The sequence below is a fragment of the Psammomys obesus genome, unplaced genomic scaffold (genome assembly GCF_907164565.1).
Source record: "Psammomys obesus unplaced genomic scaffold, mPsaObe1.curated_primary_1811, whole genome shotgun sequence".
NCBI lineage: Eukaryota > Metazoa > Chordata > Mammalia > Rodentia > Muridae > Psammomys > Psammomys obesus.
The window spans coordinates 319,317-335,941 of record NW_026590701.1 but is presented as its reverse complement, the minus strand read 5'-3'; the positions used below and the strand labels follow the sequence as shown (position 1 = coordinate 335,941).

General features: G+C 43.6%; 1 long non-coding RNA gene across 1 annotated transcript; it reads right to left on the bottom strand.

The window, feature by feature from the left end:
• Nucleotides 1-2,813: 2,813 nt before the first annotated feature.
• On the bottom strand, nucleotides 2,814-16,264 carry LOC129677935 (uncharacterized). Its single transcript, XR_008720294.1, has 3 exons — nucleotides 16,068-16,264; nucleotides 6,215-6,405; nucleotides 2,814-4,110 (listed from the first exon to the last, which is right to left on the bottom strand). It is a non-coding gene; the product is annotated as an uncharacterized LOC129677935 (long non-coding RNA).
• Nucleotides 16,265-16,625: the final 361 nt, after the last annotated feature.

The window sequence follows — 16,625 nt, the reverse complement described above, 5'->3', positions numbered from 1 at the left end:
CTCTGTCTGGCGCACTGTGGGTCAGCAGTTCTAAACATCCTCTCTGGCGAAGCTCCCATCAATCAAAACAATTGAATAGCTGTTACTAAATGTCGAGCGATGCACGCTTTCCGGAAAGGAAATGTGTAGAAGTGGTCCTAGCATGTGAGCAAGAGCAAAGAGAGCAAGCTTGCCTCTTCCAGTGCCCAGCTAGCTGGCACTGCAGAGAAAGGGATTCTGCGGGGTAGTAACGTAAAGGAAATGGACCCATACCTCAGACGGGAGCTGTGCGGGTGCTGAGAAAGGACTGATGCTCGTGGGATCACTGTTGAGAGGGGAGTTCCCATCTTACCCCACCCCATCTCAGGTACCACTGTTTGTTCACAAAGCTAGATGTCAGCCTCTTGGTAGGAAATGAGAAAACTCACACACACAGCCGGTGGGCAGGAAGCTGGAGGAAGAGCAGAAGGGCAACCACAAAGCATGTCCTGAGATGAGTCACTGTAACCATTTCAAAGCCACCACAAAGTCCAGTACCTCTCATGGGCTCAGACTTTGTCCTGACAGAAATGTAGCCAGTGAGCTTGAAGTCACATCTGACAATCTGCGGACAACGTGCCAGACGGAGAGGCCTGAGCAAGCCTGAAGAAGCGGACCGACATGGCAGTTTGCGCCTCACCTGCTAGACAGAGTCCTTAGGCCTCCTTCAGGATAGACTGAAGACTCTGACTTTAAATTCTCTTTTTCTTTGTTTATGCCATTGTTCTCCATGACAGCCAGAGCTTGGATTCTCAGATTACAGTTTCATTAATAAGATGCTATGGACTCAGGGGTGGGAGTGGGAGGTTAGAAACCTGGCTACAATTCTGAGTCAACAGAGAAGTTGCCCCTCCACAGGATGAGGGTGGTGTTGCTAGCATACACTGACCTAGGAACAAACCGGCGCGTACTCCTGCGAGGGGTGTGTGCAATCAGCTGGAGAAAGCACAGAAGGGAGAAAGAACCCAGGAGAGAGGAGAGCACTCCTCCCCAGGACGGAAGCACAGCAAGATTCTGGGGTGATGACAGGAAAGCACGTAGCAGCCACGGAAGCCACCAATTCTCACAGGATGGCCAGGCAAGGGCCTCCAGCAGGGCTGTCTCAGAAAAGAAGGAAGGACTGTCTTCATATGGGCCGGGACTCAAGTCACAGTGCTGTTCAGGGGGTGCTGTGCTGACTACTTGGTGAAAACAAAACCAATTCTATCATTATCTCCAAGGATGCTAGGGCTCACGGGAGCTGGTTCTTACCAAAACCAGTGTTGGCGCTGGTCCCTGCACTGCAAAGGCAGTGGTCCTCTCAGAACCCTTCAGCCTCTGTGAATCGAACTCATGCTGAACTATAGTTACATATTCACTATGAAGCAGTGCTGTGAACCATTTGGAGAAAGGATAGAGAGAGAAAGAATGAGAACGTGGGAGCTGCTCCATCCAGACCTGCGAATTCAAGCTAACAGAAGGACTGTGTTGAGAAGGGTCCCAGATTTAAGCCTCCACAGTGGTGTGCGCCCAGAGTCATCCTGCTCTCGAGGCTGAAACAGAAGGGGCCTGGTGGGAACTCCCTGGGCTAATGGGGACCCTGTCCTAGGAGACAGGGCTTAGGAAAGCAGACTGCTGTACGTGCTAGCGGGACTCTCATCTCACTCCCAGCTCTCCTGTGTCGAGGTGTGTTCTCTCTCTCCCTCATTCATTCACACCACTGCAACACCAGCCAGGGCCAGAGCCTCACCAGAGCTGAGCAGGAGGAGACCCCGGCTCTTCAAAACTCTAAGCCAGAGTAAACCTCAAGCCTTCCTAAGCCTATCCCACCCACCCCAGAAGTTTTACTACAGTAACCAAAAATGAACTAATACATTTTATTTTATTCTTAGCAAATGTTTAACAAGACTATGAAAAGCAAAAGTAAAGTTAACAAACCATTGTTGTGTGTTGGTTTTCGGGACAGGGTCTCTGTGGCCCTGGCTTTCCTGGAACTCACTCTGAAGCCCAGGTTGGTCTCGAATTCAGAGATCCACCCGCCTCTGCCTTCAGAGGGTTTGGATTAAAGGTGTGTGCCACCAGGCCCAGCAACAGAAATCTTTTCAATTAAAAAAGGGAAAGTAAGAGATGACAAAAATGAAGAAAATAATCAACAGCAGACTTGAGTCCAGAAATGGGCCCTACAACCTTCTGCTTATTCTCTCATTTCTCCCATGCCTACCTGGGGCCCATGGAAGTGAAAAGAGGGCAATGGATGTACTGGAACTGGTTTTACAGATGGTTCTGAAACAACTGTGGATGCTGGGGACCAAACCTGGCTCCTGGGCAAAAGAAACAAGCACCCTTAACCCCTGAGCCATCCCTCTGAAAGGACCACCTAAGGGCTGAAATTCAAGGCTGCTTGTAGTGTTTGTGTCTTCACATTCAGAGAACCCTTACCCCTTTTTCTCAGGGACCAACCCCGCCTTCCCATGGGATGCTGCCTCACCGGGACACACAGGGACACTTCACACAGGCTTCCCAGGGGAGAGTGGGCCTCCTTAATCACAAGAATAAGAGACCCTGTCCCTGAGGAGGACCCGGCCCTTACGGCTAGGTTGCTTTGAAAGGTCCGGGAATCAGGCTTAGACTACAAGAGAGACTTTAAACTACAAGGTGGCAAGGGGTGTTAAGTGTTTAAAACTTACTGAACTCTGGAAATCAGGCAGTGCCCCTCTATCCAAACGGTAAGCCATCTGGGCATCATTGGCAGGCTCAAAGCTCTTGCCCGCCCTCCCATCTGAAAAACAGTGCACTGAAAGGAGTTCCTGAACCCTGTGTCGCTGGAGGCCACAAGTGCCTGACTGACAGGATGACCTGAGTCACAGTTTCCTTATCGCGGGTTTCAGCCTGTAATAGCTCTCTCCTGCGCACGCACTGCACAACTCACGCATTTGTTCTTCTATGTTTTCTAGGGTGTTTCTCACGCTTGTCAGCTCTTCTTGCTTTTTGTTTCCAGTACTGTCCAGTCTTCTGTTCAATTTCTAGGGCGCCGTCTAAGCGCATCCCTGAGCCAGAGAATGGAGTTTCCCTGCACGTCTTCCCACAAGGAGTTTTACTTCATCCGTCCAACATGCGGGGGGCACAGGAAATCGCCCCGAGGTGTCCACCGGGTTCTTGTTGTTGTCGTCAGTCTCAAAGATTGCTTTTGGCACAGATAACTACTCAGACCTACTTTGACTTTTCTTTTAATTTTATGTTACAAATTGAATTAACGTATTATCTCATTTACAAATTAGCCTTATAAAATTCATTCAGGTACCTTATTAAATCATGTTTACATATTTAACACATTTTATTTCTCTTACGTCAATTGTCTAAAATCTTAAAGCTCTAGCAAATTGAACTTTAAAATATGGAAATTTTAAATTCTCTCAAGTATTCCAGTACTGATTATAATTTTAGAATGTCTTTTAATTTAAAAGTAGAAAACTAAATCAATGTCTTAATTACATATTTGAAATTGGTGTCAAAAGGATGATCACATTACTCTAATGGGCCAATTTTCCTTAAATATTACAAATACTTGAAACACTAAATGTATACAAATTAACAAAAATATGGGTTTGACTGTCTCAGATGTTTCTGTTTACTCTGAAATCTTTGCCTGGTGACAGGCTGCATCCTCCCTGAGGGCATAGTCGTATCATCTTATAGCGCGTTTTTGGGTCACCTTCCCTGGCGACTTTGAGCTCTATCGCAGTTAGACAGGGTTTCACAATGGCAACCCTTACCTCTGTCCACTGTCAGGCCATGCCCACCTCAGAGAAGGCTCATCTATTAGCCTTCCTCAGCCTCCTGGCCACCAGGAGGCATGTTTCTGAGGTGACTGGCCACAGTCCATAGATTCATCAGGCTCCTCAGATTTATTCATTTTCCGCCCATCTTAACACTTGTTCAGTTCTCATAAATGTGATGTTATTTCTGCTTGGAAGGGAGCAGTTGTGGGTTTGTTTTTTTCATTCATCTAATCAGCATGGCAAGTCTTACTGATGCTTTAATGCTGCCCTGGAATTCTTCCCTGCTGGGTCGAACTTGTTTTTGTTTGTACTTTTCCAAATTCATGCTGCATCACTTGGTGGATAAAAAAAAAAAAAAAAAAAAAAAGACAAGAAGTTAAAAGCTTTCTTAGAACACTCTCCTTTAGGGCATCACGAGACGAAGCAGAGATTGTACTGTTACCCCTCTACTCCTAGCTCCAAGACTGCAGGATTGTAAACTCCACAGGGCTCACCAGGGTCCAGGCATGTCAGGGGGCAGTTCACTGTACCGAGAATGGCTTTGCTCACTCTATCTCACAGGTATATGGTTTGAGAGTGAAACAAATAATTTAACAAAATGGAAAAGCCTTCCTCCTCCAGCGGAAAGCAGTTGTCAAGCAAGGAAATATCCGTAGGCCGACAGGTACGCCCGTTCAAATTTCTGCCACAAAGTAAACATCAGTTCTCTCATCTATGACATCAGTGACATGGACATGGGACCAGACGCCAAGGCCATGTCCATGGTTAAGTTTAAAGACACATGAAACAATGTCTTGTCTTTAGAGGGCCCTGGGCCTCGGACACACACCTCATTTTCCTCCTGCCTGGTCCATTTTAGGTTCTTTGCAGCACCTTTGCTCCACACTCTCTGAACACTTCACTCAAGGGTGGACTTTGGATGTCTGTCTCTATTTGTTCACATGTTAATGTTATTCGTGCACCCCAATGATTCTCACATCCATATGCTCAGCTCAGAACTCTCCTCTGAACTCTGAACTTCACCTGCCTGCACATTATCTCAGCTTAAGGACAGGTTGGTCCCTTAATCTGTATACTCAAAGCCAGCTCTGCCTGGTCTTTCTGCATTTAGCTACACACAACTCCATTTTCCCAGTAGTCTGGATCCGAGGATTGGGTCATTCATGCTCACGTCTTTCACACCTCCTGTCTATCCACTCTTCAATAGTTCAAGTTCTGTCATCCAGAGAGATCCTGAGTCCCATTGCTTTGCAGCATCAAACACCAAACAAGCGCAGGCAGGGGACAATCAACCTATTTCCTGCTGTGTTTCCTAAGTGGAATGCTTCCAGCTGCCCTCCGCTGGATTTCAACAGAGCGAATGCAGTGACCGTGTCAAAAGATGGGTCCGCACCTATTATTTCTCTCCTCAAAATCCTCTAGTCTCTATCCATCCCATTACAGGGAAATGCTATTCATTGTCACCTACTAAATATGGGGATCATCAGAGTATTTGCTTCATAAGGGTGTTGTGAAGATTATAAGCGTCACTATGTATAAAGCACTCACTTAGAATAAATTCTCATGGATGGGTAGACTCATTAAAAATCTAAGCTATCTGAGGGGCAGAAGATCCCACAAACCTTGAAGAATGCTTCAGATGTGGTCACTTCATAGCTTCTCTCTGTTATTGCTGACCACATCTAGAAGGATTCCTAAAAAGCCACTTGGCCATAAATTTCACTTTCCACTCTTCTGTCTAATGTCAAAGATAATCCATCGGTGGGGAGAAAAATAAAGCTATACAAACTACCTCTCATAATTTAATAACTACCTTTCATATTTCAGTTGCCCCTTCTCTGATTAATATTAACCATTTAGGCTCTAGGATGAAGGAACCCTGGTAATTTACACAGTGTTCACTTTGAAACACATGAGAAATGTGAAATGTAGCTCAGCAGTAGAAAAATTAACATGCCCTAGGTCCAATTCCCAGTACCCTCCTCCTTCAAAGTCACGGGACACAACACACACACACACACACACACACACACACACACACACACACACTTCAATTCTTTCCATGAATTCTTATCATTCTTAAGAAAAGTAGCCAAACTCTCTACCAAGTTTCCAATGTTCAATATCACAAGTGCCCTGGCTGTACCTGCCTCTCCACCCTGGCCCCACGCTATCCCATGTGCCATCTCACTCTGCACGCTATGGTCTGCTTGTGTTTTCCAAGTGGGGCTGCTCCTCTCTGCTACAGGCTTTGGTATGTGCTGTTCGGTCTTCTGAGGAGCATCTCCCTCCATCTCCCACCAAAACAATCATCTCCTCCAGCTCTAGGTCCCAGATTCCACCAGGCATGGCACGTTCTCACGGCATCAGTGCCTCCCCCTGGCCTCTGTGCATCTGTTCATTATCCCGTATCAGATTTACTTGTGCAGATGGCTCACCTTCACTGGATGTCTCAGAACTCCAGTCTTCACGAATGTGGGGCCCATTTCTGGATTTTCCCATGGCTGTATACCCAGAGCCGAGCACAGTGCTTGGAACTTGGGGTGGGGAGGGGGGTATGTAACTGTTACAGCTCGGAAGGAAAAGGTATCCCTGCAGTCAGGAGCCAACGAACACCACAGAGTCACACCTGCAACAAACCACACACAAGACGTTCACTGGGAGAAACACAGGTGGTTGGCTGCCCCTTCTCGGGAGAGAAGCTGCAAAGAACTGAGCAGGAGGAAGGCTTTATACAGGGTTTCTGGGGGATAGGGTTTTCCAGGGTGGGGCTTTCCAGGGTGGCCATTGGTGGCATTTCCAGTCTTGAGCCTGGGGTGAGCTCAGGGATTAGTAGGAGTTCAAGCTCGGGGACTGATGGGATTTCAAGTCCTGAGCTGAGATTTTTCACTCTGTAGGGCGGAGTGTGTTTGCCCGTGTCTCGAGGAGCTGGTCCAGCCATTATGGCCTGGCCATTAGAGTGTTCTGTGGGCAGAGCCTGGAGGTTGGAGGTGCTCAGGAACAAGGCTTGGCCACTCAACTGCCTGGAGGAGGTTACAGTATTCATTCATTCAATTAACTTGTAATAACACCTTTGGTAAGCCAAGCCTAGTTCTGCGAAGTGAGAACACAGCAGTAAACAAGCCAAACTTCACACCCCCCTGCTGTTCCTGTTCTAGTTTTAGAGTCAAGACAATTCCATGGACAGCTGTGTGGGGAAAGAAAGGGGTCAGTGAGGAAATTGGACTTGACCATGGCAGACAGGGTAGTGGTAAATGGACTACTTTAAAAGTGACACTGTTCAGAAAAACTGCCACACAAAACACGAGGACACTTGATCAACACAGACTCAGCTAAGCCAGGCTGCCTGCTTTTTGTCACGTACAAAAATAAAAAGGTTTTCCCAGAAATCTCTCTCTCTCTCTCTTTGTTTGCTTTTTTTATAAATATTTTAAAAGTTCATAGTTTGTAATGATGAGACTCTTCCCAGGAATCCACACCACTCAGCTCAGGACTAGTCCCAGTCACACCCAGGCTCTTTCCTGCTACCTCCTGCTGACTCTTGGAGGCCCTTATTTGCATTTCCTATGGGATGGAATCCACCCAGCAGGAAAACCTCATCTCCTCCCTTCCTTTGGTTCACACTCTGAGCCTGGAACTTTTCCCTCCAATGTCTCTTGGCAGTCCCTTGCAAACCCTCCTGTGCTCACAGGGAGATGGGCCTGCAGTGTACAAAAGACTTATAGGACCCCTGCCCAGTGACACCCCTGTTGCTCTGGGCACAGGCTGGGGCAGATTCTGCTGATCTGGCATGGCACCCATTCCCATCACTCCCCACTGCTGCCATCTAAGCTCTGTCTCCATTTAGTAGGTTTAGGAACAGCTCACTGGATAGCCTAACTTTTTGTTTGTTTGTTTCACCTCACTCCCAAACCTCTGTTAAAAGCTCTTTTTCCCCTTCCCTCTTACTCTTTCTCCCTCACCTCGCCTCCATCTTTACCTCAAATCACCTCAGCGTCTGAGGACAGGCCCTCACACGGGTACACTTGCTGACTGGCCAAGAACTCTCTATGTAGACCAGACCAGCTTAGAGTTTATGAGATCCACCAGCCTTCTGTGTGCTGAGATTAAAGGCACAGCCATCAAGTCTAACCTTTGTTTCCGACCCTCAGACCTGACTGCCCTGACTGGTAGGAAATGGAGGTTTGCTTGAGATTTTATTTGAGAAGACAAAAAGAAAAAAATAAAAAGGCTTGAAATTCCTCTAACCAATATCTGTATTTGAAAGAGAGCTGGGAGATTATTTTGTTTGTTTTTCCAAAGGGGTTTCTTAGGTTAGAGCTGGGGATGGTAAAGGGCTTTCCTCTACAGCACCAAGAGGAAAACACCACATGAGCCTCAAGTGGAACACTAGTCTGCATAGCAAGGAGATTTCAGAGTGCATGCAGAGCAGGAGCCAACTCCTAAAGGTGCTGGAGACAGTGAGGGGGGCTGAGTTAGAGAACACGGCGAGGCAGAAAGTTTGTGGAAAGCAAAGATGCAACAAGAACACTCACTTAAATTCAAGCAGTCATGTCCTCACCTAAGTAAACCGAGAAAGGTTTTCTCTGTCTTCCTCAATCTTCTCTAACCCAGGACCACCACCCAGGGGTGCCCCCACCCACAACGAGTGGTGCTATTAGCCAATCATGAATCAAGAAAATGCTCCCAGAGGTTTCTCTACAAACAGTCTGCTGGATATTTCCCCCACTGAAATAATGCCCTCTTCCTGATGACCCTGACTTATATCAAGTTGACAAACAAACAAACATCTCTCCAGCACCAGCTCTTCCAAATCTCCAGATCTTTGGTTGACCTGAGATTTATCTGAGCAGTTTCCCATTTTCTCCTTAAGACTAAGTAGCAGAATTCTGTCTCTGTAGCAATGGGTATCTCAATCTGTCTTCTTTTGCAGACCATTTATATGTCATATGAGGACAGGGATGCTTTCTGATAAGGTCCCAAGGGTTTTGGTTTAACCAGTGTAGCATAAGCATTTGTGAATGAGCTTCATGGTTTGGGTTTACCATGGAGACTGTGTTGGCTGTGGCCAGAACTCTGACTCCAGTGAAAACAAATGACAGCACATCTCACTCTGAAAAAGAAAGAGATAAAGAAAGAAAGAAAGAAAGAAAGAAAGAAAGAAAGAAAGAAGGAAGGAAGGAAGGAAGGAAGGAAGGAAGGAAGGAAGGAAGGAAGGAAAGAAAGAAAGAAAGAAAGAAAGAAAGAAAGAAAGAAAGAAAGAAAGAAAGAAAGAAAGAAAGAATACCACTCCTTTAAGCCACAAAGGGTATAACATTTTGGGGGAAATTTTGGCTCTCTAGTAGGTACACACAGAAGATGGTCACTTAGAACCTCAGGCACCTCACTCTGTAGCTGGGTTTGTGAGACAAGGAAAAGAGCAAACGCAAGCCAAGCAAGTTTGAGGAGTAAAAGCCCCAGGCTTACTTGATCTGACTCTCAGCCCACTCTTAGTCATGTTCCCAGAGGCTCAGAGTTATAGAAAATAGCTCATCAAAACCTGGTCTTTCTTTTAAGAACCAGTTTTCTAATAAACAAAACAAACAAATCCTGCTAGGTTCATGTAAAGCACTTACCAGTGCCCAGAATGGGGTCTACTTGAAGGATAATCTTAAACTCAAAGGAGGAAATTGTAAAGTTAATAAATGCATACACACAATTTTTAAAAAGGGTAGTCTTCCTCAAAACAGTAATTTAAAAAGTAATTGCAATTATCTCCAAATCAAAATTCCTATTCTACCTATTCCATCAAGATCCTTTACATGCCTTTCTCCCTCAGAAATAGGGTTGCACCCCTGCAGCCTACCACTTAGGGCAAAGAACCAACGGCACCTGCTGGGACTCCAGCGTTAGTGCAGGAAAGCAAGCCCAGGCTCTCCCCTTTCCCTGTAGCCCTCTTTTTTGGACACATAGTTGATAGAAAAAAAGAAAGAAAGGAAGAAAGAAAGGAAGGAAGGAAGGAAGGAAGGAAGGAAGGAAGGAAGGAAGGAAGGAAGGAAGGAAAGAAGGAAGGAAGGAAAGAAGGAGCGAGCACACAGCCATGCTGTGGTCTTAAAGCACATGCCTTTGCACCTGCAGCAGCTTCCAGGCAAGTTTACAGCTCTACCTGCCTCTGTGCCTCTTGGCACATATGCCAGATCAGACTGAATCACATCAGAAAACCTACTTACCCCTCTGGAAACCCAGAAGAGTCATAAGTGTTCTGTGGCTGTGAAGGGAGGCTTGCTCTCCTTTCTGGACTCATAAATTTCTACCCGTTTGGAAGTTTTCTATCCTAATGCAGCTCCTCTCAGATTCCCAAGGGAAAGTTTCTTCTCCTGTCAAGGCCCCATCATGCTGCACAAGGTTTGGCACTCTAGCTCTTCCTATGCTCTCTCTCATTTTAAGGTTCAGTCATGGCCGGAAATGATCCCGAGGCTCTCTTCTAATAACCCTCATTCTGAATTATGACATGAGTCTTTCATCTTAGTAAATAGTAGTGCATAGGTCTAAATTACATGACTTTATTTTAAAATTTGCACATGTTCATTCTATCAAATAATTAGTTTCATTATGACACTTTATGCACATATAAGTTGTTCTTTTATTATGAAGTTTTTATAGCATGGTTAACCAAAAAAGTCATAATGACTTAGGGTTGCCTATTCAAAATTATTTACAACATTGTCAATCTAAGGTTTCAAAAGCTTATCTAAGAGCTTATAAATAAATCTAAAGAAAAGCTACAAATTCTTTATATTTTATGTATATGTAAATGTATATATAGTATGTTATTTCTACATGTATGTTTATGTCAATACAAGTGTTTGTGCATTATCTAATAATACCAATTTGACTTAGAGAAAAATAAATAGAAATTATCACTCTAAATAAAATCAATTTTCAAAGCTTATATGACTCAAAGTCATGTTATACCAACCAAGTAATTTTCCTTTTTCAGATGTTTATTTATTTAGTTTACGTGAATAAGTGCTTTGTCTCCATATATGTCTGTGTGCCAGTTGTGCAGTGTTCATGGAGGTCAGGAGAGGGTGTTTAATCCCCTGGAACTGAAGTTATGATTGACTGTAAGCCACCTTGTAGATGCTGGGAACGGAATCCTAGTTCCCTGAAAAAGGGAGCAAGTGCTCTTCACCAGCCAGCCATCTCTCTAGTTCCCAACTAAGTAATTGTCACTAGATGTCCATGTCATCTCTAAATAAGTTAAAGTACTAAAATGTCATAAATTAAATGTAAGTTTAAAAATTGTAGACTGTAACATTTTGTTTTATGTGATTAAAAAGGTAGTATGAAGACTGTGTCCACAATTTTAGTGAAAAAATGTATTTTTTTTTTTACTGGTCTACAGAGTGCTGATTCATAATGGCTGAGTATTAATACACATTACCTAAACACTGAAAGGAACACAGCCTAGCTGAGGGTATCACTCAGTGACAGAGTACTTGCCTCTCATTCAGGATGCCCTGGATTTAATCTCCAACACCAAATAATAATGATAATAATAAATGGAGAGATATAAGAGGAAAATGAAATATAGTTCATAAGAAAGTTATAAGTATGGAACATACATAAGGATGGAAAGTTAAAAGAATGTAATTTTGGTAAAGAACAAAGTATAATTTTTATTTAAGAGAAAATGATAAGGAAATAATTTTTATTGAGCTCAAAACGATAAAGAGAAAGCTATAGGACAAAAATCAATGGTTTAAGCAAACCATAAAGGGCCTGAAAAAGCTGGAAAGGTTCATAGAAGGAGAATCTTAGGAAAGCAATTTTATGCCTGATCAAGTTGATTAAAATTGAAAGGAATTTTATAGATTAAACTTTTATATCAAAGTCACACTAATGTAAAACCAAAATATAATCCTCCGTGCTAAAATAAGGTTATCTAGAGTATTGATTTTCTCTTAGAAAGCAGAAATAATTCTTTTGTTTTGTTTTGTTCTCTTTCTTCATTTTTAGGTAAATAACCTAGGAAACGAAGATTCAGGATTTTTAAGATAACTTTTTGTTCTTTGTGTTATTTTTAATAAGTTCTGACTTATGGAAAGTGAGACGTCTAAATCTTAAAACTAAGTTTTCATTAAAATGGTGCAACCTTCAGTTGCCTTTGTAAACCTTTATTTCACAGGCTAAAGATCTTTGTGTTTTTAACAAATTTCCAAAATCAAATTCAGAAATTCTTTTTTATCTGGAAGTAAATTTGAGGCTTCCAGAGAGCTGGCTGGTATCCAAAGGCATACAATAGACTTATATTTATATAAATGTGTAATTAAAATGTATACAAAACTGAGATTCCTAGAATATGCTAGTCATACTTCTTATTACATAGTTACTGTCTGCTACAAAGTAGCCAAATTTGTCAGGTGTTGTCTGAGATCAGGTCTTCAGCCCTGGCTACTCTAAGCCCTGTCCACAATGAGACTCTTTTCATTCTGATTCCTTTCCAGAAGCTTCTTGCAAGCAAAGACAATCCCACAATGATTACTGTATTTCCAAGTAGTTTCGTGGAGACGATAGTTTCGTGGAGTTAATGTTTTCAGGTTGATGGAATCTAGGCTCATTTAGGACTCAGGCTTCTGGACATCCCTGTGAGGAGCAGTTATCTAGATTGGGTTAGTGAAGGTGGAAGGACCCATCCTAAACTATGGGCAGTACCATCCCTGGGCTGGGGCCCTGGGCTGCATGGAAAGGATGAACACACCAGTGTTCACCTCTCTCTGTCTCCTAGATATGGATGCACTGTAGCCAGCCACCTCAAGCTCCTGCCGCCATGACAGGCAACAGCCAGGAACTCTGGCACAGAAGGAACCTTTCTCCCGTAGGTTGTTCTGGTCAGGCTGTTTTATCACAGCAACAAAACAAGCGACAGTATGCATGGGAAGGACTCCCACAAAGGCAGGCTTTTAGTAACCTTGAGATCACAGCATTGGACTCACAAAGCTCCAGCACCCAAGTGGGGGAACTTGGGGGTTTAGAAAATCCAACCTGGGCCCTTGTACATGTGAAGAAAATATTCTACTACTGAGCTGTGCCCACAGTTCCTAAAATATAATATTTATGTGGTTGTCTTCATATCATGAACACGCCATGTCAGAAACATAGACGATCACATCTGTGTCTTCCCATGGTGTCTGAAGAGATTAAATAACAATACATTCACAAACCATATGAGTTTTACTGGCAGCAGTTCTCCAAATCGTCCAAGTTTCCCTTAGTTGGCTATTGGCAAACACATGATTTTATTCCAGTACTAATCACTAATCTCAGAATAATCACTAATTCTCACAATATGTACTGCATATCACACAGTAAATATATCTCTGTATGTGTGTGTGAGGCTGCAGAGGAGCTAACGTTCAGAGAGGACTTTCTAGAGGCAGGGAGAAAGCTAACAGAGATGCAGAGAGGATTGGCGGGAGTTAGATAATGAGTACTGTTGAAAATCAGTTGAAAAAGAAAAGAGAGCATTCTCTGTGTGTGCTGCCTCGGGGCCACAGGCTTGAGCCAAGTCCAGGGACTGAGTTCTGGAAGTCAGGGGAGTACTGTGGAGTACTGTACAGAACCCAAACCCAAAGGGACAGAGCAATGAATGGAAACTCCAGGTGACCAAGCCATCAGTGAGGAAAAGCCGAGTAAATTAGCTCCTCAGTGTCAGTCCCTTAATGCACACGCACACGCCAGCCAGATGGCAGGGTGGAGCCGCTCTATCTCAGAGGCAGATGTCTGTCACCTTCCGTCTTTTCCCTCCACTCCCTCTCTGGAGTCTCACTATGTAGCCCTGGCTGACTTGTAGGGCAGGCTGGCTTCAACTCCCAGCCTCTGTCTACATCTGCCTCCTGATTACTAGAACAGAGGTCTGTGCCAGCGCATCCACCGTGGTAGACATGGCGGTGCGATCTGGTGTGTTTGATAAGTTCTTGGGCCTGGTCTTCTTCCCCCTCAGACTGCCCTCTTTCCTAACTCTGAGAAGAGGGAACACCGGTAAACAGGCCAGTAAACTTCGGGAAGCTGAGCGTTCCTGAGCAGGAGCGCTGACACACTGATAACATCTTCAGGACACCAGAATACAGGAAACTCCTGATAACAAGATCGACGTTCTTGGTGTTTACAACTTAGAGGTTGCAAGGAAAAAAAGATATGAATGTGGGATCTTCCACCACAAAAGTTCCCCTCTCTGCCCTGTACCCGGGCACACAGCCTCCTCTGCTTTGCGATGCCACTGCCCTTCGCTGCTCTGATGAAAGAACAATCTGCTTCTGCAGAGGCCCGTCTCCTCTTTTAACTTCACGTCACTTGGATCAATGGGGTGGCAAAAGGTAAACTGAGGAAAGCAATGCCAAGAGCCAGCACCATGTGAAGAGAGGACTTCACGTCCCCTCCTTGTGCTTTGGCACTCTACGTGTTCAGCAATACACTGTAGACCTGATCCCTGAAAGGACAGTCTTCCTATAAGGCAGCCCCGTGCTTCTGAAACCCCAGTGTACCTTGATAAGCCTATAAGGTACCACCCTTTTAATTTTAGGGATAAGTTATTTTTTAGTCTGTGCTTTGTGGTGCTGGATGGATGGTGGTATCTTATGTGCACACAGGTCAGAGTCAACTGTCATGCTGTTTGCACTGAAAATGGAGTCTCTCCAAGAACAGTTTCACATAGAATGGCACTTGGAGTGGGAAATGGCCTGGTCTCAGCTCTTGAAAAACAGGCATTTCAAGCTACCCTTTGGCTAACTGCCACTGCCTACGCTGCTTTTCTTTGGTTGTCATTGCCTGTTCTGTCTCCCCTTTTTTGAACTTCTTCTGTTTTGTGGATCCCAATATTTCAGAACTCTAGGAAAAATGAGAATTATGGTGGCCTAGCAATTGGACATGAGTCAGCCAAGTACATAAGAAGCAATACATAAGAAACAATCTTGAAAGACAAACAAGTAACACGCCTTAAAATTACTTATAAACCAGCTGTGGTGGCACATACTTGTGATACTAGCACTTGGGAGGCTGAGGCAGTAGAGTTCAGGACCAGCCTAAAGTACAGAGTAAGACCCTGACTCAAAAAAAAAAAATTAGCCATAAAACTGTATGCTGTTATATGTACATAAATGTGTAATATCCACAACAAATGTGCAAAAGAAATACGGAAAATATAAGTTTACAGGTTGATTACACAGATCAAAACTTGATTTTTTTTTTTAAAAAAAAAGGCTTCAAAATCTATGTTCTTTTGCAAAAGGAGCCCATGGAAATTCAAAATCCTCCCACAAATTCTAAAGGACCAGGATGGTGTTGCCATGCAAAACACATTCTCACTTTTCAGCTTCTGAGAATTATCATTTTGTGTCCCTAATGAACCATTCTGCCTCTGCCTCTATCTCAGGCTTAAAAGTCATCTTATAGTAAGGACAAACTAGGTTTGTTCCTGTTTGTGATTAAATCTGTATCTCAAGAGTTGGGCTACGCCCCACCTGTACTGCCTATTCCAGGAATGGCAACCTCACTTTTATTTCAAAAAGTTGTTATGACCATCTTGCAACCCTATCTTTGTTTTAAATGATTATCATAACCACCTACTTTTATGACTACCTCGTTAAGACCACCTGTTCTGCTTCTATAACCTCATCCATTTGCCTACAAATTTCCCATTTGGACTCCCAACCCCTGAGCTATAAAAACCCCTATCTTGCCCAGGTCCAGTTCTGGCCTCTTGAAACCCCACCTTAGGGGAAGACAGCCCATGAACACGAATAAAAAAGTGTGCTTTAATTAATTTGGCCAGGATGATTTGGGTTGGTGGTCTTCTGCAAATCTTTGGCATTAGCACCCTTAGTCATTAGACTCCTTTAAGAGTCTATTGATTTCACAGAGCAATAGGAGAATCTGTATTAGCCCTTATGTATTTAGGAAATTATAGAATCATAAAATTTAAAGAATGAAGGTTTAAAGTCCAGAGTTTGGTATCTGGTTTTTAATTTTTAAAATTTTACAAAGGGGGAGGGGGTTCCTGGTGGTTGTTTTATATTAGGCATTGTGAACTAGCATTCTAGACAGGGAGTTACTTTTAACAAATCCTACAACTGGTCAATAAAAAGTCTTCAAAGAGGATATATGGGGTTCCTTGTAATTCATAGCCCTTCATCAATTCCAGCTGTTTAGAACCAGTTATGGTGGACCATCACCTTTACTTTTAACATCTCTGAGGTAACTTCCCCTTTAAGGGAAAAAAAAAACAAACCCATCCATCCTTCACCCTCTTACCCATTCAGTAAAAAGCAGGTGCTGGTTGCCAGGAGCCGGAGGTGGAAGTTGGCAGCAGTCCCTGGACCATGGAGAAGGAGCCTAGCACTGTGATCTTGTCACAGAACCCTTTATGTCGTTTGATCTGGAAATTCCAGCTAAGCTAACCATGAACCAAGTGGCCAAATATTCACCTGTAAAGACACTAAGGGAATATCATTTAGACAAAATTTACAATGTACAACAATAGCAGAACTATTGAAAACATAACAAAAAGTGAAGCACAAGGTTTGTCAGTGTGGGTGCTGCATAGTGTCCTCAATTACGGTAAATTAATTTATTAAATACCCAGAATAGAATATTCCAGAAATAGTAGCGTCATGTTGTGTGTTACTGTGGAGTTTATGAATTCTTTTCTTTCTGATCTGGATATTTTACTTTATTCTTTTATAAGATATGTACTAACCTTCCTTCTTTCCCAAAACAATAATACAAACCAGAAGAAACCCAGCCTGCATAAGAAGCAAAACTGAGAGGCATTCTACAAATAGTTTAGTTCAGTGTACATGGTCAGGATTC